The sequence below is a fragment of the Pan paniscus genome, chromosome 19 (assembly GCF_029289425.2).
Source record: "Pan paniscus chromosome 19, NHGRI_mPanPan1-v2.0_pri, whole genome shotgun sequence".
Classification (NCBI taxonomy): domain Eukaryota; kingdom Metazoa; phylum Chordata; class Mammalia; order Primates; family Hominidae; genus Pan; species Pan paniscus.
The window spans coordinates 75,604,190-75,630,069 of NC_073268.2; the positions used below are offsets into that span (position 1 = coordinate 75,604,190).

At 44.2% G+C, this 25,880-nt stretch overlaps 2 long non-coding RNA genes across 5 annotated transcripts in view; one reads left to right on the top strand and one right to left on the bottom strand.

Annotated features, from left to right (window-relative positions):
• The window catches only part of LOC117976567 (uncharacterized), a 99,042-nt gene that overhangs the window by 10,336 nt on the left and 62,826 nt on the right, over window positions 1-25,880 (bottom strand). The window contains exon 5 of one of the 4 annotated variants that reach the window (XR_008621701.2): window positions 12,417-12,546. The exons of the other annotated variants lie outside the window; for them this stretch is intronic. This is a non-coding gene — a long non-coding RNA (uncharacterized LOC117976567). The remainder of the gene's footprint in view (window positions 1-12,416; window positions 12,547-25,880) is intronic. 4 annotated transcript variants of the gene reach the window in all.
• Window positions 689-25,296, top strand: LOC134729524 (uncharacterized). The gene is made up of 2 exons (XR_010110692.1): window positions 689-1,594; window positions 1,931-25,296. It is a non-coding gene; the product is annotated as an uncharacterized LOC134729524 (long non-coding RNA).

The window sequence follows — 25,880 nt, forward strand, 5'->3', positions numbered from 1 at the left end:
TAGTGCTTCAACATAAACAAGCAAGACTTTTGGTAGTATTCTAGGAAAATTCCCTTCTGAGGCCCAAGCCCTTCAAGCAAATTCTACCTTGCAATAAGGCTTTTCCTCTTTGATCACTAGACTGCCCCCTAAATTAACTGAAGCCTGAGGACATGCTTTTGTTATAGTGCAGTTGTTTGAATTTGTGTTTAAATCTAGGAATACAAATAGTTTTACTAATGTAATTTGAGAAGATTGGTGAGTTATTTTGGGTATGCATGGCCTAGCCCTGCAATCCTAGGATTCTCTTGATAAGTGCCACAATTATACCAGCTGATCCCATAAAAAGGGAAAACAGTCTAGCCCACATAGAGTGCTGACAGCTGTAACACCCCCTTCTGGACGAGGGGTCTTCGCTTTTCCCCCAGGTGGGTTAGGTAGCTGGAAGCAGACATAAAGCTTTTATTTTCCTGTGCCTGGTAAGTCTCTGTTTCCTGTGGAAAGTCCCACTTCATCAGAGGCAAAGAATTCTCTCTTAGTTTCACCTCTGAAGCTAGGAAAATTAGCCTTTAACCATACTAAATAGACTTCAATAAACGTTTTTCTATTTTCTTTTTAAAGAGAGACAGGGTGTCCCTATGTTACCCAGGCTTGTCTCAAACACCTGGGCTCAAGTGATCCTCCCACCTCAGCCTCCCGAAGTGTTGGAATTACAGGCATGATCCTAGCCAATAAATGCTTTTTAACTGGGAGGGACAGACCAGAAGGATAAGCTGGCACTAATGAAACCAGAAAGACACTTGGCTGGACTCCTAGCATGACACCAGCAAGAGGAAAGTCAAGGCCAGATGCCATCGCTCACACCTGTAATTCTAACACCTCGGAGGCTGAGCTGGGAAGATCTCTTGAGGCCAAGAGTTTGAGACCAGCCTGAGCAACATGGCAAGACCACCCCCCTCCCCATCTCTACAAAAAGAGTAAAAAATTAGCCAGACCTGGTGGTGCATACCTGTAGTCCCAGCTACTTAGGAGGCTGAGGTGCTTGGGCTTGGGAGTTCAAGGCTGCAGTGAGCTATGATTGCCCCACTGCACCCCAGCCTGGGTAACAGAGCAAAACCCTGTCTCAAAAAAATAAATAAATAAATAAAGGAGAGTCAAGTCTCTCAGGGCCTTGGTTTACTTATCTGTAAAATGAAGGTATTGGGCTGGAAGATTCCTAGCAGCCCTAACAGGTTAACTAACAGCCAACTTGGGAGAAAGGCAAAGAGACAAGAATTCCACCGCTGGCTACTTGACAGCACAATGTGACTGGAGTCTCTTGGCTGACTTGTATTCTCTCACTGGTCTCAGCCCAAATGCTTGCCCTGATATGGTACTAAGTTATCCCTTCCTAGAAAATTTGGTGCCTCACATCCGCCTGCCTGTTGTAGAAAGACCTGAAAAGACACGCCCTGTGCTGCCACCTAGTGGTTCCTCTTCTATCAAGGCAGGGTAGACTCTTCCTTTCTGTTCTCCATCCCCCGGCTCTGAGGGTCTAACAGGAGAGACTAAAAATAATGCACTTCCAGGTGCCACCGCTTTAAGGGAATCGGGGACTATGACTAAGAACTACAAGGTCTTCTAAACTTTATAATGTCCTCCGTATTGTTATTTCCTGTCTGTTTCGCTGCAGCGATTAGCAGTAAAACTCTAAAAACAAAAATGACCAAGGTTGTTTTTAAGGTCAGCAAGGAAGCAGGGAACTGGGGAGAGACAGCACCCCAGGGTTTGAGGTAAACAACACCAGGAGATGGAGTGGGTGGAAGGAGCTGAATAGCGGAAAGGAAAGAGGGTGAAGTCCTCTGGCTTGTTTGAAAAAGGAAAGAGGGGGTGGGAGGATGAAGTTGCCTTTTAGCTGGAATGGAAGTCATCATCTTAATAGCATTGTCATTCTTTCCTGTTTTGTCTTTAGATGCACGAATCTGTTTTCAAGCCTGGAAAATGAAGCAAATGTATGGTTTTCAGCTACTGTTGCAGTTCAAGGGCCTTTGTAGCAAATGATACTCCCCTAGACTAAGGATCCGAAATACAAATGTCTATAGAAAGGCCACGCAGATATCGTACTTGGATGGAGGCAGCCAGAGGTAAGGCTGTTGGGAGTGGTGGGGACTGTGGTAAACAGGAGAGTACTCACTCCATCTAAGGAAGCAGAAACAACCAGTCCCAGGTGATTATGGGCCTAACCAAACCGTGTACCCACATTGCTAGATCTTTCACATTTTCAGGAGAAGCTGGAAACTTGGATTATTATGTGAAGTCACCTTATTTTTAAATGTTGGCGGCTAATGTTGCTTAAAAACAAACAACAGTACTCTGTGAGCCAAATAAAACATATCAATGAGACATATTTAGCTCAAAGGCCAACTCTTTGAAAACATGAATACAGAGCATTTTGCAATCTGGAACGCTAAAGCACTAATATGATTTTTTCAAGGCATGTGGTCTTCTTCTGAATAACAAATGACAAGGCAACAAGCAAATACCAGGTAAATTGGGGAACTGCAAAATGCTTTGTGTTACGATTTGTTAAAATTGACTATTGTGCCTAGAAATTTATATAAAGAGCTAGTTTGTTAATTTTTCATGTCCAACTGGAAAGCTCCGATATATTCTTTCAATAAATCATGAAACATTTATTGAGAACCTAATATATGCAAAGTAAAGATAAATAGGCTGGGTGCCGTGGCTCACACCTGTAATCCCAGCAGTTTAGGAGGCTGAGGCGGGAGGATTGTTTGAGCCCAGGAGTTCGAGAAGAGCCTGGGCAACTCAGGAAGACTTCATCTCTTCATCTTCATCTTACAAAAAATTTTAAAAATTAGCTGGATGTGGTGGTGCATGCCTGTAGTTCCAGCCACTTGGGAGGCTGAGGCAGGAAGACTACTTGAGCCCAGGAGGTCAAGGCTGCAGTGAGCCATGATGGTGCCATTGCACTCTAGCCTGGATGACAGAGCAAGACCCTGTCTTAAAAATAAATAAATAAATAGGCTGGGTGCCGTGGCTCACGCCTGTAATCCCAGCACGTTGGGAGGCTAAGGCAGGTGAATCACCTGAGGTCAGGTGATTAGCTGGGCATGGTGGTGGGCCCCTGTAATCCCAGCTACTTGGGAGGCTGAGGCAGGGAGAACTACTTGAACCCGGGAGGCGGAGGTTGCAGTGAGCTGAGATTGTGCCACTGCACTCCAGCCTGGGCAACAGAGTGAGACTGTCTCAAAAAAAAAATACATAAAATAAAATAAAATAAAAATAAAAAAATAAAAATTTAAAAAGATAAATAAAACTTTTTCTATAAAAAGTGTCAGATTGTATTTACTTTATTTCTTTTTTCTTTGTTTTTTGAGACACAGTCCCAGTCTGTCTCCCCAGCTGGAGTATAGTGGTACGTTCTCAGCTCCCTGCAACCTCCACCTTCTGGGTTCAAGCGATTCTCCTGCCTCAGCCTTCTGAATAGCTGGGATTACAGGTGCCCGCCACCACGCCCAGCTAATTTTTGTCTTTTTAGTAGAGACGGGGTTTCACCATGTTGGCCAGGCTGGTCTTGAACTCCTGACCTCGGGTGATCCACTTGCCTTGGCCTCCGAAAGTGCTGAGATTACAGGTATGAGCTATGATGCCCAGCCCAAATAGTAAGTATTTTAGGCTTTGAGGTCCATTCAGTCTCCATCACAACTACTCAGATCTGCCTTTGTAGTCACAAAGCAGTCTTAGCCAATACATAAACTAATGGATATGGCTGCGTTCTAATAAAACTTTATTTACAACAGGCAGCAGTCCAAATTTGGCCTGTAAGCCATAGTTTGCCAATCTCAGATGTAGAAGATTTAAGAGAGCTTGCAGCCTAATGCAACAGTTTTATTTTTAAATATTTACATGTTTATATTTTGCCTACTAAGACAAGGAATTAGAGTAATATTGCTATGGTTTTTAAGTTATATTTTGGGTGACAACACTGATTTTTTTTTTTTTTTTTGATACAGGGTCTCACTCGTCACCCAGGCTGGAATGCAGTGGCTCCATCATGGCTCACTGCAGCCTCAACCTCCTGGACTCAAGCGATTCTCCCCTCAGGCTCCCAAGTAGCTGGGACTATAGGCATGCATCACCACGTCTGGCTAATTTTGTATTTTTTGTAGAGACAGGGTTTCGCCGTGTTGCCCAGGCTGGTCTCAAACTTCTGGGCTCAATTGATCCTTCTGCCTCAGACTCCCATAGTGGTGGGTTTACAGGTGTGGGCCACCATGGCTGGCCAAAAACATCATATTTTTGACTAAAATAGTTACTTCAGTGGAGTGGTTCGATTCCTCTGTGTTTTGGTTGGACTTGAATCTGTTGTGTGGCTCTCACCTGTAGTCCCAGCTACTCAGGAGGCTCAGGTGGGAGGATCGCTTGAGTCTAGGAGGCAGAGGTTGCAGTGAGCCAAGATTGTGCCACTGCACTCCAGCCTGGGTGGCAGAGCAAGACCCTGTCTCAAAAGAAAAAAAAAAAAAAAAGAAAAGCGGCCAGGCACGGTGATTCATGCCTGTAATCCCAGCACTTTGGGAGGCCAAGGAGGGCTGATCACCAAAGATCAGGTGTTCGAGACCAGACTGGTCAACATGGTGAAACCCCGTCTCTACTGGAAAAAAAAAAAAAAAAAAAAAAGCTGGGCATGGTGGCATGCACCTGTAGTCCCAGCTACTCAGGAGGCTGAGGCAGGAGCATTGCTTGAACCTGAGACATGGAGGCTGCAGTGAGCTAAGATTGTGCCACTGCACTCCAGCCTGGATCACAGAGACTCCGTCTCAAAAAAAAAAAAGAGAAAAGAAAAGAAACTGTAGTGAAGAGGCAACATGAAGCTGAGTACACTTGATTGTTTCCAGAGTCCTAGAACTTCCTACCTGGAACTTTCAAAAATATGTTCTAAAGAGAGCAAATGAAGCAGTATATCATTTTATTTATTTATTTATTTATTCATTCATTCATTCATTTATTTATTTTGGAGACAGAGTCTTGCTCTGTCACCCAGGCTGGAGCACAATGGTGGGATCTTGGCTGACCGCAACCTCCACCTCCTGGGTTCCAGCGATCTTCCTGCCTCAGCCTCCCAGGTAGCTGGGACTACAGGCGCCCGCCACCATGCCTGGCTAATTTTTTGTATTTTTTAGTAGAGACGGGGTTTCACCGTGTTAGCCAGGATGGTCTTGATCTCCTGACCTCGTGATCCGCCCGTCTCAGCCTCCCAAAGTGCTGGGATTACAAGCGTGAGCCACCGTGCCCAGCAAAAATTTCTTAATAGGGATGCTTCCATTTGGCCTCATGACCCTTCCCTCTTCTTCCTGACCTAGAACACAGATGCAATAGCTTAGAGGTTCGGCAACCATTTTGTGACTGCAAGGACAAAAACAACAAACTAAGGATGGTGGAGTGGAGAGAAAGAGGAAGCTTTAATGATATCATTGAGCAGCATCACTAGCCCTGAGTGGAATACCTTTGGGTTTCTTATTACATGAGAAAAAATACAGTCCCCATGGAGTAAAACCATTATTATCTGGCTTTCTATTACCTGCAACCTAACCCTAAGCCTTTCTATTTGGGGCTATTTAGAGTTTCCTCCTATTTTCACAGTCCATCAACATTGCTCAGGAAATGAAAACGCAACAGCGATCTGGCATGCAATGCAGTTGTATTAACTCCCCCTCTTCCTGTGCCACTTTAAAAAGTTGAAGTTAACATTATTTAAAATCTTGTTACAAACTCAAATAACATATAAAGATCAAAATCCATTGAGTTTCTTAGGAAGAAGTCTTATTACAATACATCAACATCAAGTTCAAAGAAAATGTTCTGTAATACAGCTAAGAAAATCAAAGCGATTGTCAACAGATTTTTTTGAACTTGTTTTAGGTAGCAAACATTTTATGCCAACATACTATCCAAAATGTGTTTAAAAATATATAAATAGGGCCGGGCATGGTGACTCACACCTGTAATCCCAGCACTTTGGGAGGTCAAGGCTAGAAGATTGCCTGAGCCCAGGAGTTCAAGACCAGCCTGCGCAATATGGTGAAACCCTGTCTCCACAAAAAATACAAAATTAGCCTGGGATGGTGGCATGTGCCTGTAGTCCCTGCTATTTGGGAGGCTGAGGTGGGAGGATCGCTTGAGTCCAGGAGATGGAAGCTGCAGTGAGCCAAGATGGTGCCACTGCACTCCAGCCTGGGGGACAGAGCAAGACCCTGTCTCAAAAAAATAAATAAATAAATGAAAATGAAAATAAATTATATATATATATATGACTATAGTCTACATTTTAGAGTTTTTAAATTTTTTTGAGATAGAGTCTTGCTCTATTGCCCAGGCTGGAGTGCAGTGGCACAATCTTGGTTCACTGCAACCTCCACCTCCCGAGTTCAAGCGATTCTCCTTCCTCAGCCTCTCAGATAGCTGGGATTACAGGTGCCCGCCACCATACCAGGGTAATTTTTGTATTTTTAGTAGAGGTGGGGTTTCACCATGTTGCCCAGGCTGGTCTTGAACTCCTGACCTCATGTGATCCGCCCGCCTCGGCCTACCAAAGTGCTGAAATTACAGGTGTGAGCCACCGCGCCTGGCTACATTTTAGAGTTTTATGTCCTCCAAACTCATCATGTTTTGTGACATATACGTTAGATGATCGTAAAGATCTTTCAAACATCAGAGCTCCCACTTGCCAAATTTAGGACAATTTGATGTATTTTGTACATCAAAAAATAATGGATTATAACATGTTAAATGAAATGTAAAAGCCTTATGAATTCACAGTGATTGAGAAGCATGCCAGCTAATAAATGTAGACAAATGATAGAATTTGAGTTTGTCACTGCCAGTGTAATAATTGATTCAGTTTGGCTATCATCAATGATTTTATCATTGAGTGAAAGGATGTTGGGGAATAGGATAATTACATGGTTCCAGAGTTGCACCCTACAGATCAATTAATAAATTCAGGCCAGGTGCGGTGGCTCATGCCTGTAATCCCAACACTTTGCGAGGCTGAGGTGGGCGGATCACCTGAAGTCAGGAGTTCCAGACCAGCCTTGCTAACATGGTGAAACCCTGTCTCTACTAAAAATACAAAACTTAGCCAGCTGTGGTGGCACACGCCTGTAATCCCAGCTACTTGGGAGGCTGAGGCAGGAGAATTGCTTGAACCCGGGAGGTGGAGGTTGCAGTAAGCTGAGATCGTGCCACTGCACTCCAGCACTCCAGCCTGGGCAATAGAGTGAGACTCCGCCTCAAAATAAAAAATTAATAAATTCAAAGGGAAAATGTATCTTTACCATGGAGAGATCTGGTAAATACCCTCTTAACCAAGCAATCAAACTTGGCATCACTAATAGTAAAACAATGGATGGCCTCCTGTTATAATGCACTAAGAGATACACAACACCCATATATAGAATTCTGCTGGAATTGTTTAACCTGAAAATAAACATAAGGGAACAATCAAGGAAATTCAGAATCTGGAAAAAATCTGCAAGATAACTGGCCTGGATTCTAAAAAAGTTCAATGTCATGGAAAACACCAAAAGGTGGGGATTTTCTGAGACTAAGAGAGACCAAGGAGATAACCAGATACCATATGTAAACCTTGAGTAGATCCTGGATGGGAGGGGGAAAGCCTGCTCGATAAGACATTTTTAAGATCATTGGAGATAGTATATTAAATTGTCTTCTTGAATTGATGTTAATTTTCTTCTTCTGATTGTAGTGAGTGTTATTGTGGTTATATACTAGAATGACCTTTTCCTAGGAGATCTGTAATGAGATATTTAGGGGTGAGGTGTCACGACAGCTGCATACTACCTTTAAAAAAGTGTGCTGGCCGGGCACGGTGGCTCATGCCTGGAATCCCAGCACTTTGGGAGGCCAAGGCTGGCGGATCACGAGGTCAGGCGTTCGAGACCAGCCTGGCCAACATAGTGAAACCCTGTCTCTACTAAAAATACAAAAAATTAGCCAGGCATGGTGGTGGGATCCTGTAATCCCAGCTACTCGGGAGGCTGAGGCAGGAGAATCGCTTGAACCTGGGAGGCAGAGGTTGCAGTGAGCCAAGATCACGCCACTGCACTCCAGCCCAGGTGACAGAGCGAGACTCAAAAAAAAAAAAAAAGTGTTCTGTGTGTGTGTAGCAGAAAATGTGGTGAAATGTTAATGATTGGTAAATCTATGTAAAAGGTTTAGGATGTTTATTGAACTATTATTCCAGCTTGTTTGGAAGTGTAAAACTTTCCCAAAATAGAAACTTCATACTATGCCTCGGAATTTTATTGTAACTGTTATTCTTCTGGTAGATATTAAGATGTACTAGCTAGACATTCTGACACAAGCTGTAGGTATCACATAGGCATTATTCAGTAAAGATTATTTGATCTGGCCTACTACAAGCCAGACAAGATTTTAGGCAATTAGGATACTTGAATGAACAAAACAGAGATCTCTGGTCCTGTGAAGCTTATATTCCGGGGGGGAGAGACAGACAGAGACACTAAACATAATAAGTAAATAAATTGTGGGAAACAACAGTTGAGTAGGAGTTAGGGGACAATTTGGGAAATACTAAAGTGGAGACTTAGATAAATAAATGAAGGAAGCATAGAGATTGATTTAGGGAATATTGAGATAATGTCCAAATTTTCTGTTATTCTAGGATATGCTGGTTTGGTTTCACCTGAAGAATACTGCACCTTTTAATCACACAAAGCCATTTCAAGTATTCCTAGTTAGTATTCACAACTGGTGTGCATTTCAGGCACACCAATTCTGAATCCTAACTAGGAATACACTGGTTCTCTTTCACCTTTTACTGAATCCCAACTAGGGTGACCAGGTGTCCTGGTTTGCCCAGGACTAAGGGGTTTCCCACGACATGGGACTTTCAGTGTTAAAATTGGGATAGTCCTGGGTGAACTGGGATGGGTTGGTCACCTTAATACTGCCACTTGCCACTTGTGTGACTTTCAGTAAATCATTTAGCTTCCAAGAGTCCTGATTTCCTCATCTATAAAAAGGACATTATACATACACATATATATATATGCTCCAACATGGATGAATCTTGGAAATATTATGCTAAGTGAAAGAAGCTAGACACAAAAGATCACATATTATTTTTTTTAATTGTTATTATTATTTTTTGAGACTGAGTCTCACTCTGTCACCCAGGCTGGAGTACAATGGCACAATCTCGGCTCACTGCAACCTCTGCCTCCTGGGTTGAAGCGATTCTCCTGCCTCAGCCTCCTGAGTAGCTGGGACTACAGGCATGTGCCACCACTCCCTGCTAATTTTTGTATTTTTAGTAGAGACAGGGTTTTGCCATGTTGGCCAGGCTGGTCTCGAACTCCTGACCTCAGGTAATCCACCAGCCTTGGCCTCCCAAAGTGCTGGGATTACAGGCGAGAGCCACCACGCCTGGCCAAAAGGTCATGTATTCTATGACTCCATTTCTCTGAAATGTCTAGAATAGGCAAATCCATAGAGACAGAAAATAGATGAGTGATTGCCAGGTCCTGCGGGAAGTGGGGAATGGGAGTTGACTGCCTCAGGGATGTGGAGATTTTTTTTGGTGGGGGGTGGGTGAGGAAAATGATCTAGAATTAGATGATAATGGTTGCACAATTTTGTAAATATACTAAAAACCACTGAATTGTACATTTCAAGAGGGTATATTTTATGTGAATTCTATCTCAATGAAGTTCTTATTTTAAAAAATACCATAACATGGAGTTACCATATGGTATGGTTTGGATGTTTTGTCCTCTCTGAATCTCACGTTGAAATGTGGCCTCCAATGTTGGGAGGTGATTGGAAGGCCCTCCTTAACTGGAGGTGTTTGGGTCATGGGGTCGTATCCTTCATGAATGGCTTGGTGTTGTTTTCACAGTAATGAGCGAGTTCTCACTCTATGAGTTGACTCAAGATCTGGTTGTTTGGGGGACCGTGGCACCTCTCCAGCCCTTACTCCTTCTTTCACTGTGTGATGTACCTGCTCCTCCTTCACCCCGCCATGATCATAAGCTCCCTGAGGCCCCCACCAGCTTCGGCACCATGCTTCCTGTACAGCCTGCAGGACCATGAGCCAAAATAAACCCTTTTTCTTTATAATTACCCAGCCACAGGTATTCCTTTATAGCAATACAAACGGACTAACGTACCATATAACCCAGCACTTCCACTTCTAGATATATACCTGAAAAAGAAATGAAAACATGCCCACACAAAAACTTGACATGGATATTCATAGCAGCATTATTATTATTTATTTGAGACAATGTCTTGCTCTGTCATCTAGGCCGGAGTGCAGTGGTGCAATCGTGGCTTACTGTAGTCTTGACTGACCTCCTGGGTTTAAGCAATCCTCCCACCTCAGCCTCCCAAGTAGCTGAGAATACAGGCTCACATCACTGAGTCCAACTAAATTTTTTTTTTTGAGACAGAGTCTCACTCTGTTGCCCAGGCTGGAGTGCAGTGGCACAATCTCGGCTCACTGCAACCCCCACCTCCCAGGTTCAAGCGATTCTCCTGCCTCAGACTCCCGAGTAGCTGGGACTCTAGGTGTGCACCACCACACCAGGCTAATATTTGTATTTTTAGTAGAGATGGGGTTTTACCATGTTGGTGAGGCTGGTCTTGAACCCCTAACCTCAGGTAATCTGCCCGCCTTGGCCTCCCAAAGTGCTGGAATTACAGGCGCAAGCCACCGCACCTGGCCCCAAGCCCAACTAATTATTTTTTATAGAGATGGGGTCTCACTATGTTGCTTTGGCTGGTCTCAAACTCTTGGACTCAAGCAATCCTCCTGTTTCAGCCTCCCAAAGTGCTGGGATTACAGACATGAGCCATTGTGCCTGGCTGCAGCATTATTTTTAATAGCCAAAAAGTGGAAAAGACCCAAATATTCATCAGCTGGTGAATGGACACATAAAATGCAGTATATCCGTGCAGTAGAATATTATTTGGCAACAAAAAGAAATAGAATACTGATGCTACGACATGGATGAACCTTGAAAATATTATGCTAAGCAAAAGAAGACAGTCATAAAAGCATATTGTATCATTCCATTTATGTGAAATGTCCAGAACAGGCAAATCCATGGAGACAGAAAGTAGATTAGTGGTTTCCAGGGATTGGGAGAAATGGAGGAAAATGGATGTGACTGCTAATGGGTATGGGGTTGCTTTTGGGAGTGATAAAATGCTCTAAAATGTATCGTGGTACTGGTTGCACAACTCTGTGAATAGACTAAAAACAATTGAATGGTACACTTTAAACGAAAGAATAGAATGGTATGGTAGGCAAATTATGTTTCAATAAATCTGTTAAACAAGAAATAGATAAAAAATATTTTAGATTAAAAAATGATTATAATGTCTGTGTGAGGTCTAAATGAGTCTTTGCTCTCCTCCCCTGAAACACACATAGTTATCACACCAAATTATCATTGTGTATGTCTTTGTCTGTCTTGTCCACTGAACTGAGACCCCTGGGATGACAGAAACTTTCTAATTCATCCAGGGATAGCCCAGTGTGGTGATGCATGCCTATAGTCCCAGCTACTTGGGAGGCTGAGGTGGGAGGATCGCTTGATCCCAGAAGTTAGAGACTGCAGTGAGCTATGATCATGTCACTGCACTCCAGCCTGGGTGACAGAGTGAGACCCAGTCCCTAAAAATAATAGTAATAATAAAAATCACGAATAGGCCAGGCACTGTGGCTCACATCTATAATACCAGCATTTTGAGAGGCCAAGGAGGGAGGATTGCTTGAGGCCATGAGTTTGAGACCAATCTGGGCAACATAGCAAAACCCCATCTCTAAAAAAAATAAAATTAAAAAAAATATATATATATGTATTTCACACATGGCCAACTTTCCGATCATGTAAGCTGTGCAGTCTCACAAGACCCTATGATCAGAAGGACCCCACACTTTGTTCAATGCCCTGCTGTCACTGTCTTGAAATTTTTAATACTACGATATCTGAATAAAATGTAGGTGCCCCTCATCATTCTGCACTGGGCACTGCAAATGGTGTAGCTGTCCTGAAGTCACCTTTGTACCCCCATCACTTAGCTTAGTACTGATGCGCGGTGGGTGCTCAATAAACATGAATTACTTTTCCCAGTCCCAGTACCCTAAGAACAGCCCAATGACCTTACACACCGATTTACCTAGAGCTTCCTACCTGCCAGGGACTGTTAGCTGCTGGGATACAGGGGGAGCCAAAGCAGGCAGCTGAGACTCTTCCCATCACTGCAGGGGAAGCATTGAGGAGGAAGCTGTTCACGAAGCTAGACGTGCCTACCTAACTACTATCTCCAGCAGCAATTACAGCATCTGACTCATTTGTACTTTTAGTCAGAGAAAAACGCATCACCTTGGAATCCTGATCTTGTGAGTTCTTCTTTGTTACAGGAAACAGAAGGCTCTGATGAATTAGGATGGGACTTTAGTTCTTTTCCACGGTGTGAATTTTTAAGTGTGCTTGTGAAAGATCACATTGACATCTATAATTAAAGAGATCTGTCAGCATCTTTTAATTCAATTCAGTTTCTTTCTTTTTTTTTTTTTTTTTTTTTTGAGACGAAGTCTCGCTCTTGTTCTCCGGGCTGGAGTGCGATGGCGCGATCTCGACTCACTGCAAACTCTGCCTCCCAGGTTCAAGCAATTCTCCTGCCTCAGCTTCCCGAGTAGCTGGGATTATAGGCGCCTGCCACCACGCCTGGCTAATTTTTGTATTTTTAGTAGAGACGGGGTTTCACCATGTTGGCCAGGCTGGTCTCAAACTCCTGACCTCAGGTGATCCACCCGCCTCGGCTTCCCAAAGTGTTGGGATTACAGGCATGAGCCACCACACCCTGACTGCCTGTTTCCTTTTTTTCATACTATTTAAGCTACCAAAAAGTTGTTTATTTTATTTTTTTGAGACAGGGTCTCGCTCAGTTGCCCAACCTTCAATTCAGTTTCTATGTAGAAAACACTTTGTTAGGTACTGCTGGTACAAAGACTGTAGCTGGGATTTTCTTTTTCTTTTTTTTTAGACTGGGTCTCACTGTGTCACCAAGTCTGGAGTACAGTGACACAGTGGTGGCTCATTGCAGCCTCAACCTCCTGGGCTTAAGCTATCCTCCCACTTCAGCCTCCATAGTAGCTAGGACTACAGGCACACCCCACCATGCCTAGCTAATGTTTTAATTTTGTAGAGACGGGGGTCTTGCTATGTTGCCCAGGTTGGTCTTGAACTCCTAGCCTCAAGTGATCCTCCTGCCTTGGCCTCCCGAAGTGCTGGGATTATAGATGTGAGCTACTGTGCCCAGGCTGTGCTGGATATTTCTTTTCTTTTCTTTTCTTTTTTGGAGACAGAGTCTTCCTCTGTTGCCCAGACTGGAGTGCAGTGGCACAATTTTGGCTCACTGCAACCTCTGCCTCCCGGGTTCAAGCGATTCTCATACCTCAGCCTCCCAAGTAGCTGGGACTACAGACGCACACCACCACGCCTGGCTAATTTTTGTATTTTAGTAGAGACGGGGTTTCACCATTTTGGCTAGGTTGGTCTCGAACACCTAACCTCAAGTGATCCACCCAGCTCAGCCTCCCAAAGTGCTGGGATTACAGGTATGAGCCACCGCACCCAGCCTCAATGGCTGGATATTTCTAAGCTGGATCACATGAGCATTTTGACAGAGATTATGGTGAGCTACAACTTCATGAGGAGTTAGCAGAGAGAGCAATAAAATTGCTAATAGACCTGGGTTCCACTTGCTACATTTTTTTCTTTCTTTTTTTTTTTTTGGAGACAGAGTCTCGCTCTGTCGCCCAGGCTGGAGTGCAGTGGTGCCATCTTGGTTCACTGCAAACTCTGCCTCCTGGGTTGACGCCGTTCTCCTGCCTCAGCCTCCCGAGTAGCGGGGACTACAGGCGCCCGCCACCACGCCTGGCTAATTTTTTTGTACTTTTTTAGTAGAGACGGGGTTTCACCGTGTTAGCCAGGATGGTCTCGATCTCCTGACCTCGTGATCCACCCGCCTCGGCCTCCCAAAGTGCTGGGATTACAGGCGTGTGAGCCACTGTGCCTGGCCTTTTTTTTTCTTTTTTTAAGAGACAGGGTGTCACTATGTTGCCTAAGATGTACTCAAATTCCTGGGCTCAAAAGATCATCCTCCTCAGCCTCCAGAGTAGCTAGGACTATAGGCATGAGCCACCACTCCCTGCTAAATGAACTTTTCTAGCGGCAAGACCTGGGGGACAATTCCTTAATCTCTCCAAAGTTTAGTTGTTTATCAGTTAATACAACCCTGGTGTCACAAGGGCTGTTGTAAACATTACGTGAGATAATGCCCGTATCACTCTTAGCACAGTGTCTGGCTCTTAGTGAGAATGTCACAACAGAAACAGAACCTAGGCCAGGCACGGTGGCTCATGCCTGTAATCCCAGCACTTTGGGAGGCCGAGGTGGGTGGATCACCTGAAGTCAGGAGTTCGAGATCAGCCTGGCCAATGTGGTGAAACCCCGTCTCTACTAAACATACAAAAATTAGCTGGGCATGGTGGCAGGCACCTGTAATCCCGGCTACTCGGGTGGCTGAGGCAGGAGAATTGCTTGAACCCGGGAGGCAGAGGTTGCAGTGAGCCGAGATCGCACCACTGCACTCCAGCCTGAATGACAAGAGTGAAACTCTGTCTCAAAAAAAATAATAAAAAGAAAAGAAAAAAAAAAACAGAACCTAAAACATTCTGTAAAACTGGGCTGTTTCGTGTCATCATGACTCAATAGTGCTGTTCCTGGCACACAGCTGCAGATCCTACAATACCTCTGCCTGCAAATTCCATTTTTCCAGCTAGAGGCGAAGGCAAACAATTCCAGCCAACATCACCTAACACTGTGAACACAGTAAGGTCCCTTTCTTCCCTCTCAGCCTTGGTGGTGACACCTCTCTCTGCCCCCACTCCCCTAGGCATGCAGCGAGCTTTGCTCTTTGGGGAGGCTGAGCAGGGGGATTGGGATGCCTGCACTGCTGGCAGCAGTGCTAGGGAGAGGGGCCTTGACCTGTCCTGGCGTCTTTAGTTTCTGGGAGCCCACTCCTTTCTAACAGGGTTTGCCCACTGAGCACTTGAGAACTTGTGCCCTGGAAATAGACAGGACTGGGTTTGAATCTCAGCTCCATGACTTACATTCTGAGTCATCTCTATCTAGTGACCTGTATAATGAATATTTCCTACCTGTCTTGGTTCAGGCTGCTATAGAAACTACCATAGACTAAGTGGCTTAGAAGCAACAGTGTTATTTCTCACAGTTCTGGAGGCGAGAAGTCTGAGATCAGGGTGCCAGCAGGGTCAGGCTCTGGGCAGGGCCCTCTTCTGGGTTGCAGCCTGCTGACCTCTGCTTGTATCCTCCCTCGTGTGGCAGAAAGAGGGCTGGAGAGATCTCTGGGTCTCTTTGCTAAGGGCACTAATCTCATTCATGATGGCTTTACCCTTATCACCTAATCACCTCCGAAAGGCCCTACCTCCTAACACCATCACACTGGGGGTTTAGAGTTCAACATATGAATTTTGGGGAAACACAAACATTCAGTCTCTTAACGCTTGCTGGATTAATGAGATAATGTACCTGTAGTACCCAGCACATACAAATAACTCAATAAATACTTCTTTTCCTCTTCCTCCTCATTATTATTTACTCTGCATATCTCTATCTGAGCAAATACTGGGTTTCTTCTCTTCAACTCCTGTTCCAGTAATCTATATAGATATTCTACTTTCCAGGGTTATTTTGCTTAGTATTTAATGATATTCCCATCCTATATCCATTTTCTTAAGTTCCCATTCTAGTACAAAAATGAAGTGAATCCCCTTTGTTAATAAATTTTAATGTCATTTAAAAAAATACAGGCCAGGCTTGGTGGTTCATGCCTGTAATCCCAACACTTTGCAAGGCAGAGGCAGGTGAATTGCTTGAGGTCACGAGTTCGAGACCAGCCTGAGCAACATGGTGAAACCCTGTCTCTACTAAAAATACAAAAATTAGCTGGGCATGGTTGTGGGAACCTGTAATCCCAGCTACTCAGGAGGCTGAGATTGGTGGATCCCTTGAGCCCAGGGAGGTCGAGGCTGCAGTAAGCCATGATTATGCCACTGCACTCCAGCCTGGGCAACAGAGTGAGACCCTGTCTCACACACACACAAATAAAAATAAATTAAAAAACACCTGTTCACTAGCAGACCTTCTCCAAAGCTGGCTCCCAGTTCTGAAGGGTATCTTTTAACACTAAGTAAATGGTGAGGAGATTCAAATCACTTGGCCCACTTACAAGTGAAAGTGTTTTCCAAGATCATCCCAGTTTCATTTCTCCAGGAAGTGGAAACTGTGTCAGCTGAGAAGATCCTAGCACTATTTGGGGGTATCCGGGGGTATCCTTGAGATCTTCTAGATGGTCACGATTAACCCTAAAGCCAGCATCCACTGTTTTCAAGGCACTGTGCCCTATCAACCAAACACAGATCTTAAGGAGTTTCAAATGTTACAGGGGAGATAAGATATGTATATAAAGAAACAATATGGAAAGCAGTAAGTATAAGGCACATACAGAAAAAGTACAACTGAAGTTCAAGAAAAGATTTATTTTTGACTTGGAAAGTTGGGAAAGGCCTTGTGGAAAAGGTAGTCCTCATACTTGGGACTAGAGAGAGTGGAGGAAAAAATCGGATGTGAAGAAATAAGTGTCAAAGGAAGGGAAAATTACTACCTGTATTTAAAAAATTTTTTGATGGCAACAGTTTTCACATTATGAGGAATGCTACAGAATTCCTCTTGTTTTAGGAGAAATCATGGATGGGTCTTTTGGTTATGAAACGCAAGCCCTAGGGAAGAGAGGGAAAGTAGAAGTCCAGAGGAAGCTGAATTCCTCTGGAGAAGCCAATAAATCTGTGTCTTTCTTGAGACAGAGATGTTGTTGCAATGTCAAATGATATTTGTGTCCTTTGGGCAGGCCTCAGAACAGAAGTTCAGGAGGCTTAGAACTCAAAGGAGGAAGGAGGCAATGAAATTCTATGAAAAAGAGAAGTTAGCAAAGGGCAACATGTTGTGGGTCAAGAAGAGCAGGCCAGTTACTAAATTCCCCATGGCAGGAGCCAACCGACTTCAGCAATGGCGGTACCTATTAAACACTTCCGTTATCTAAAATAGGCTGGGCGCAGCAACTCACACCTGTAATCCCAGCACTTTGGGGGGCCGAGGGGGGCAGATCACTTGAGGTCAGGAATTTGAGACCAGCCTGGCCAACATGGTGAAACCCCGTCTCTACCACAAATACAAAAATTAGCTGGACGTGGTGGTGTGCACCTGTAATCCCAGCTACTCGGGAGGCTGAGGTAGGAGAGTCGCTTGAACCCAGGAGACAGAGGTTGCAGTGAGCTGAGATTGTTCCACTGCACTCCAGCCTAGGTGACAGAGCGAGACTCCATTTCAGAAAAAAAAAAAAAAAACAAGACTGATCAAGTTTCTGTTTTCATGGGCTTACATTCTAGTGAGGGAAACAGAAAGATAAACAGATGATAGATAGCAATAATTGCATTGTAAAGCTTTCAAGTAGGTTGATATAATAGCACTGGTGGCTACTTAAGACCGGGATGGCCAGGAAAGGCCTCTCTGAAGAAGTGGCTCACACCTGTAATCCCAGAACTTTTACCATTTGAGGTCTGAATGGTAATCAGCAGCTAGGTAAGTAAAGATCTGGAGGAAAGAGCATTCTAGGGAAAGATCTTGAACAGTACAAAGGCCCCAAGGCTGGAACAAGCTTGGCTTGTTCAAAGAACCCAATGGCCAGGTGGCTGCAGCATGCCATGGGGGAGGCTGGGAACATGCACTGGAATGCGAGGTTGATTTTTACCCATGAAGCAAATGAAATGACATTTTGTAACATGTCAACCAAAAAGCTAGAAGCCACAGACTCCTGACTTGAATATGAAGGGTACCTTGTGTTGAAATTTTTACATTTATTTATTAAGAAACTGTAAAAATTTCAGATTAAAAATTAATAGACTATCAGCACCGTAAGACAGGGTGAGGGCTGGGCACAGTGGCTCACGCCTGTAATCCCATCACTCTGGGAGGCCAAGGCGGGCAGATCCCGAGGTCAGGAGCTTGAAACCAGCCTGGCCGACATGATGAAACCGCATCTCTACTAAAAATACAAAAATTAGCCAGGTGTGGTACTGTGTGCCTGTAATCCCAGCTACTTGGGAGGCTGAGGGAGGAGAATCACTTGAACCCAGGAGGCGGAGGTTGCAGTGAGCTGAGATCGTGCCACGGTACTCCAGCCTGAGAGACAGAGTGAGACTCCATCTCAAAAAACAAACAAAAAAACAAAAAATAAGACAGGGCGAAAAAAATCAGTAGAATATAAAACAAAAGTGATGAAGATATGTGATTAAAACAAAAGTGATGAAGATATATGATTAGTACATACTCCAACATCAAGAAAAGAATTAACAACAAAAATTTCAGATTCTACAGAAAGTACTAGTGTTAAGAGGAAGAGACAACACTTGAATAGAGGTAATAAATAAGCTTCTAGCTTGCTGGATAATACCATTAATGAAGATAAGGGAAAGATAGGAACCCCTAAGAAAAAGATTTTGAGTTCTTGCTGATTTAACACAAAATATTGACATCAGTAAAAGTCACATAACGCTGAGGATTCACTACTAAAACAAGGACTTCAACAACAAACTCATAATGGTTATTGTCAAATCAAAGAATACTTAAGATTAACAAGAAAACATGAAATGCCCTAAAATCTTACAGCTCATTTGGGATAGAAAATTGATAGAGGTTTTTAACAACAGTCCTAAAATTTTACATAATAATGAATCATGTAGTTGAAAGACACTCTTTTAAAATATCATAAAAAACAAATTTCGGCCGGGTGCGGTGGCTCACGCCTGTCATCCCAACACTTTGGGAGGCTGAGGCAGGCAGATCACTTGAGGTCAGGAAGTTCGAGACCAGCCTGACCAACATGGAGAAACCCCATCTCTACTAAAAATACAAAATTAGCCGGGCATGGTGGCTCATGCCTGTTATCCCAGCTACTCGGGAGGCTGAGGCAGGAGAATAGCTTGAACCTGGGAGGCGGAGGTTGCAGTGAGCCAAGATTGCGTCATTGTACTCCAGCCTGGGCAACAAGAGTGAAACTCCGTCTCAAAAAACAAACAAACAAACAAACAAATTTCAAGCAACCATGCTGGAGGACAGAGAATTATCTTTCTACCCTTTCCTTAGAAAATGAAATTAAAAATGATATTTAGGCTGGGCATGGTGACTCATGCCTGCCATCCCAGCACCTTGGGAGGCCGAGGCGGGAGGATTGCTTGAGCCCAGAAGTTTGAGACCAGCTTGGGTAACCTAGTGAGACCTCGTCTCTACTAAAAATAAAATGAAATAAACTAGCTGGGTGTGGTGGCACACACCTGTAGTCCCAGCTACTCAAGAGGCTGAGACAGGAGGATCACTTGAGCCCAGGAATTTGAGGTTGCAGTAAGCTATGAAAAAAAAAAAAAGATATTTTAAATTGTCATATGAAGAGACAAAGACTAGTGAAAAAATGTAGCAAAAAGTATTCTAGTTGTGCTAATAAGTTAATTCATAAAAAATATATTTTGGGCTGTGTGCAGTGGCTCACACCTGTAATCCCATCACTTTGGTAGGCTGAGGTGGGAGGATTGCTTGAGCCCAGGAGTACAAGACCAGCCTGGGCATCAGAGTGAGACCCTGTTTCATTTTAAAAAATTACATACATATATATGTAGTAATAAATATATAATATAGTAATAAATATGTAATTATGGTTATTTTCCTAAACTTGGTGATTTTTTTGCAAGTTTTTGAAAATTTGAAATTTATTGTGGTTTCTTCTTGGATTCTAAACAAATATTCATTTTCTTTCTTTTCTTTTTTTTTTTTTTTGAGACAGGGTCTAGCTCTGTTGCCCAGGCTGGGATGCAGTGGCACAATCATAGCTCACTGCAGCCTGGATCTCCCAAGCTCAAGGGATCCCCCTGCCTCAGCCTCCCCAGTTGCTGGGACTACAGGGACATACTACTATACTCAACTAATTTATTTGCTTTTTATTTGAGACAGGGTCTCCCTGCATTGCCCAGGCTGGTCTCGAACTCCTAGGCTTAAGCAATTTTCCCACCTCAGCCTCTCCAAGTGCCAGGATTACAGGCGTGAGCCACTGTGCCCAGCTAAATATTCATTTTCAATTTAGTGTTTTATTTGTGTTTAGGCCGGGCGCAGTGGCTCACACCTATAATCTCAGCACTTTGGGAGGCTGAGGCGGGTGGATCACCTGAGGTCAGGAGTTCGAGACCAGCCTGACCAAATAGCAAAACCCTGTCTCTACTAAAAATATAAAAATTAGCTGGGTATGGTGGTGTGTACCTGTAATCCCAGCTACTTGGGAGGCTGAGGCAGAAGAATCGCTTGAGCCTGGGAGGCAGAGGTTGCAATGAGCTGAGATCGTGCCACTGCACTCCAGCCTGGGCAACAGAGTTAGACTCTGTCTCAAAAAAAAAAATTAATTAAAAATGAATAAAAATAAAAGTAACAATATTTGTGATTTTATATTTTTTTTCGTAAAGAGGCTCCTCCCTCTTTACGAAATTGTGTAAGTTCCAGGACCCACAAAACCTAAATCTTTCCCTAGGTACAAGAAGATATACAGTTTGCTGCTAAAGAAGGGATTTGGATTTTATTCTATGTATGACGGGAAGCTATTAAAAGGTTCTGATTAGACGAGTGACGAGCTGATTCATGACATTTTAAAAAGATGGCTCTGGCTGCCGGGTTAGTTAGTGGGGGAGATGGAGGGGGAGGCTGTGTCCATGTTTGTGGTGACAAGGAGTGGGGGGTTCCCAAAGCTGTGCAACAGCCAGAGTCTCTGGAGAAAAAGCCAGGACAGGTATTCAGAGCAGGAGGAGGTAAGCCCCAGAAGTAAGCATTGGGCACAGGTTAGCTATGATGGTCATGATGACCACTTACCATTCAGCTAATATATACTGAATGCTTACTTCCGGAGAAGGTGAAATAGCCCTGGGTGGGTTCAGAAATATTGAAGAAGAGATCGAGTTTCCTATAGGATGGGGGCTTAAGTTAGGGAAACTGATCTGAGAAGGCTTGGGGACTTAGGGACACATGATTGGCAAGGAGAGAATAAAAAGACACAGAGGGAGCGAACACAGGACATGCAAAGGTAAAGGGACAAGTGAGACATTAGGTGAGCTGAAACACAGGACACAACAGCAGTAATAGCTAACACTTCCACAGTTCACCTGGTGCCATTACTGGGTTTTGCACGTTAACTATTTTATTTTATTTTATTTTATTTTATTTTATGTTTTGTTTTGTTTTATTTTGTTTTGCTTTGTTTTAATTTTTGAGATAGTTTCGTTCTGTTACCCAGGCTGGAGTGCAGTGGTGCGATCTTGGCTCACTGTAACCTCTGCCTCCTGGGTTCAAGCGATTCTCCTCCCTCAGCCTCCCCAGTAGCTGGGATTACAGGCATGCACCACCACACCCGACACATTTTTGTATTTTTAGTAGAGACAGGGTTTCACCGTGTTGGCAGGACTGGGCTCGAACTTCTGATCTCAAATGATCCACTCACCTCAGCCTCCCAAAGTGATGGGATTACAGGCGTGAGCCACAGCGCCCAACCTAACCCATTTATTTTAGAAAGAGAAGCTGCAGTCAGATCATGGTCTGCTCTAAGTTAAGAAACACGGACATATTTTATGGATAGTGGGGAGCCACTCAAAAACCACTGAAGGTTTTTGAGCAGGTATTATTAGGAAATAAAAAAGTAATCAAGATCACTTAGCTAGGGGGGCCTAAAGACCTCCTGAAATTTTGAGCAAATATTTGTGTGAATGCTTCTTTTCCTGGGGAGAGTTCATACCTCCCATCCAACCTCAAAGGTGTCTGAGATTTCAACAAAGGCTAAGGAAGGCCGGGTGTGGTGACTGGAGCCTGTAATCCCAGCATTTTGGGAGGCTGAGGCGAGTGGATTGTTTGAGTTCACAAGTTCAAGGCCAGCCTGGGCAATATGGTGAAACCCCATCTCTACAAAAAATATAAAAATTAGCCAGGTGTGGTAGCATTGTGCTTGTAGTCCCAGCTACTTGGAAGGCTGAGATGGGAGGATGAGATGGGAGGATGGCTTCAGCCCGGGAGGCAGAGGTTGCAGTGAGCTGAGATTGCACCACTGCACTCCAGCCTGGGTGATGGAGCCAGACTGTGTCTCAAGAAAAAAAAAAAGTTAAAAATCACGGACTTAGTGGTTTCAAGCCTAGATGACCAATAGGATGGTAGTAACATGAATGCAAGTAGGGGTCACAGGCAAGACATAAGGAGGTAGGGTTGGCTGGAAGAGCAGAGACATGGTCTCTTCCCTCTGAGATATGTTGATTTCACAGTGTTATAGATGAGTCTCGAGTAGGCAGTAGAGACTTGGAACCCAGCTCTCCAGAGATGGGGCGAGGCTGCTGCCACAGGCAGGGGAGTGATCCTCTATCACAAGCTCGAGTTTGAATGACATTGTCAAGGAAAATCAGAAAAGAGGGCCAAGGACAGATCTTTGAACACTATTTGATCTGACTGCCATGCCTTTTCCTAAGTGCTTTCTGACAGATTTTCTTTTTCTACACGGGAAATTCACATTTTGAACTTTAGTTCCTAAAATACATTAAATTATACTTGGCTTCTAAGACGAGGCAGGAGGGGATGCACATAATGACTACTTATGTGGCTTCTCATCTGAGGAAATTATCTCTTCAAAATGATCAGGTGCTCCTGACCCTGTTCTTAAGAGCGTGGGCATTTTTGAGCTAATTTTGGAAGTGTGAAGGATAATTGTTAGCACTCAGAGGACCTAGTTCTAGCCCAGTGTTAAAATCTCGGGAACTGGCTGGTCACGGTAGCTCAAGCCTGTAATCCCAGCACTTTGGGAGGCTGAGAAAAAGGATTGTTTGAGTCCAGGAGTTCAAGATCAGGCTAGGCAATATGGCGAAACCCAAAAATACAAAAATTAGCTGGGCATAGTGGTGCATGCTTGTGGTCCCAGCTACTAGGGAGTCTGAGGTGTGTGGATCACTTGAGCCTGGGATGCGGAGGTTGCAGTGAGCCAAGATTGCACCAGTGCATTCCAGCCTGGAAGACAGAGCAAGACCCTGTGTCAAAAAAAAAAAAAAAAAAAAAAAAAAAAAGCTGGTCATGGTGGCACACACCTGTAATTCCAGCACTTTGGGAGGCTGAGGCGGGTGGATCACCTGAGGTCAGGAGTTTAAGACCAGACCAGCCAACATCGTGAAACCCCATCTCTACTTAAAAAAAAAAAAAAAAAAAAAAAAAATTAGCTGGCTGTGGTGGCGTGCACCTGTAATCCCAGCTACTTGGGAGGCTGAGGCAGGAGAATTGTTTGAACTCAGGAGGCGGAGGTTGCAGTGAGCCGAGATCATGCCATTGCACTCCAGCCTGGGTGACAAGAGTGAAACTCTGTCTCAAAAGAAAAAAAAAAATCAGAAATCCACAAAATCCATCCCCTCCCTGGGGAGGAATGAAAAGATACCTACATGTGGCAGGAAGCTGCTTCAAGTATTAAGGTAGGCCAGGCATGGTGGCTCACGTCTGTAATCTCAGCACGTTGGGAGGCGGAGATCGGCAGATCACGAGGTCAGGAGTTCGAGACCAGCCTGGCCAATATGGTGAAACCCCGTCTCTACTAAAAATACAAAATGTAGCTGGGCATGGTGGCGCATGCCTGTAGTCCCAGCTACTCGGGAGGCTGAGGCAGAAGACTTGCTTGAACATGGGAGGTGGAGGTTGCAGTGAACCAAGATTGTGCCTCTGCACTCCAGCCTGGGTGACAAAGTGAAACTCCCTCTCAAAAAAACAAAAAAAGAAAAAAAGAAAAGAAAGAAACCCCATCTCTACTAAAAATACAAAAATTAGCTGGGCGTGGTGGTGAGCACCTGTAATCCCAGCTACTCAGGAGCCTAAGGCAGGAGAATCGTTTAAACCTGGGAGGCAGGGGTTGCAGTGAACCAAGATCGTGCCACTGTGCTCCAGCCTGGGTGACAGAGTGAGACACTGTCTCAAAAAAAAAAAAAAAATTAAGGTAGATTGCACATTGATAGCTCCTATCCTGGAACAATGGTCATAATCCAATAACACTAAGAAATATCCCAAAGAAGCCGGGCGTGGTGGCTCACGCCTGTAATCCCAGCACTTTGGGAGGCGGACGCAGGCGGATCACCTGAGGTCGGGAGTTCGAGACCAGGCTGACCAACATGGAGAAACTCCGTCTCTACTAAAAATACAAAATTAACCAGGTGGTGGCGCATGCCTGTAATCCCAGCTACTCAGGAGGTTGAGGTAGGAGAATGGCTTGAACCGGGGAGGTGGAAGTTGTGGTGAGCCAAGATTGTGCCGTTGCACTCTAGCCTGGGCAACAAGAGCTAAACTGTCTCAAAAAAAAAAAAAAAAAAGAAAAAAGAAAGAAAAAGATCTCAAAGAAGTGCCATCATTTTCCTGAGAGGCTGTTTAATTTTGTGTGGGTACATTATTTCAATAAGAAAGGAGCAGCTGTTTTAGTCTGTCATACCCAGAAACTACCTGATAGCCAATATCATGAAACTCTGCGGAGGCAGTAAAATGCTATAAGTGGTCATGATGATCACCATGGCTAACATGTGCTGAACACTTACTTTGGTTTTTGGAGACAGAGTCTTGCTCTGTCATCCAGGTTGGAGTGCAGTGGTGCAATCATAGCTTTCTGTATCCTCAAACTCCTGGGCTCAAGCGAGCCTCCTGAGTAACTGGGACTACAGGCATGAGCCACTACACCCAGCTTTGAATGCTTACTTTGTACCAGGCCCTGAGTTAAGGCCATATATTGGCTGGGCAGGATAGCTCACACCTGTAATTCCAGCACTTTGGGAAGCAGAGGCATGTGGATTGAGTCCCAGCGTTCAAGACCAGCCTGGGCAACATGGCGAAATTCCATTTCTACAAAAACAAACAAACAAATAAACATTAGTCAGGCATGGTGGCACATGCCTATAATCCCAGCTACTTGGGAGGCTGTGGGAGAATTACTTGAGCCCAGAGGTTGTAGTGAGCCAAGATGGTGCCACTGCACTCCAGCCTGGGCGACAGAGTGAGACCTCATCTCCAAAAAATAAATAAATGAAACAAATTTTTAAAAAAGAAAAAAAGGGCTATATATTCATTACTCATTTAATCCTCACAAAAATCCCATCAGATGAGTTTTGTTAAAGGTCTTATTTTATGGATGCAGAAATTGAGGCTTAGTGAGCAAAGTTTATGCTTCTAACCACCCCCAGACTGTTCCTGCTTTACTCTGGGCAAGACTCATCTGCAGACCTTCGTATGGCCATGTCCAGCCTTGTGGGCCTGGATCATCCATACAAGTGGCAGTAGAAATAAAGCCAAGAGTAAACACCCTTAGATCCACTAGGCTGCACTCTAGCCCTGCCCCTGTGCCATGCTGCAGCATGCTTCCACCCAGCTCTGAACCCTGCCCATCTGGCTCTAAATACCTGCTTATTGTCCCTACTTCCATGCACTTCAAACCCTGCACTTCAAACCCTGCTGGCTTGCCTTAGGGTGCAGCTGGGTTTGGCCCCACCACCTGCAAAGGTTGGGGCAGAGCTAAACAAACAAGGACTTGGATTAGCTGCACCCTGTGAGTCAAGGCCAGTGTTTGTTTTTTTTTTTTTTTTTTTTTTTTTTTGTCACCCAGGCTGGAGTGCAGTGGCG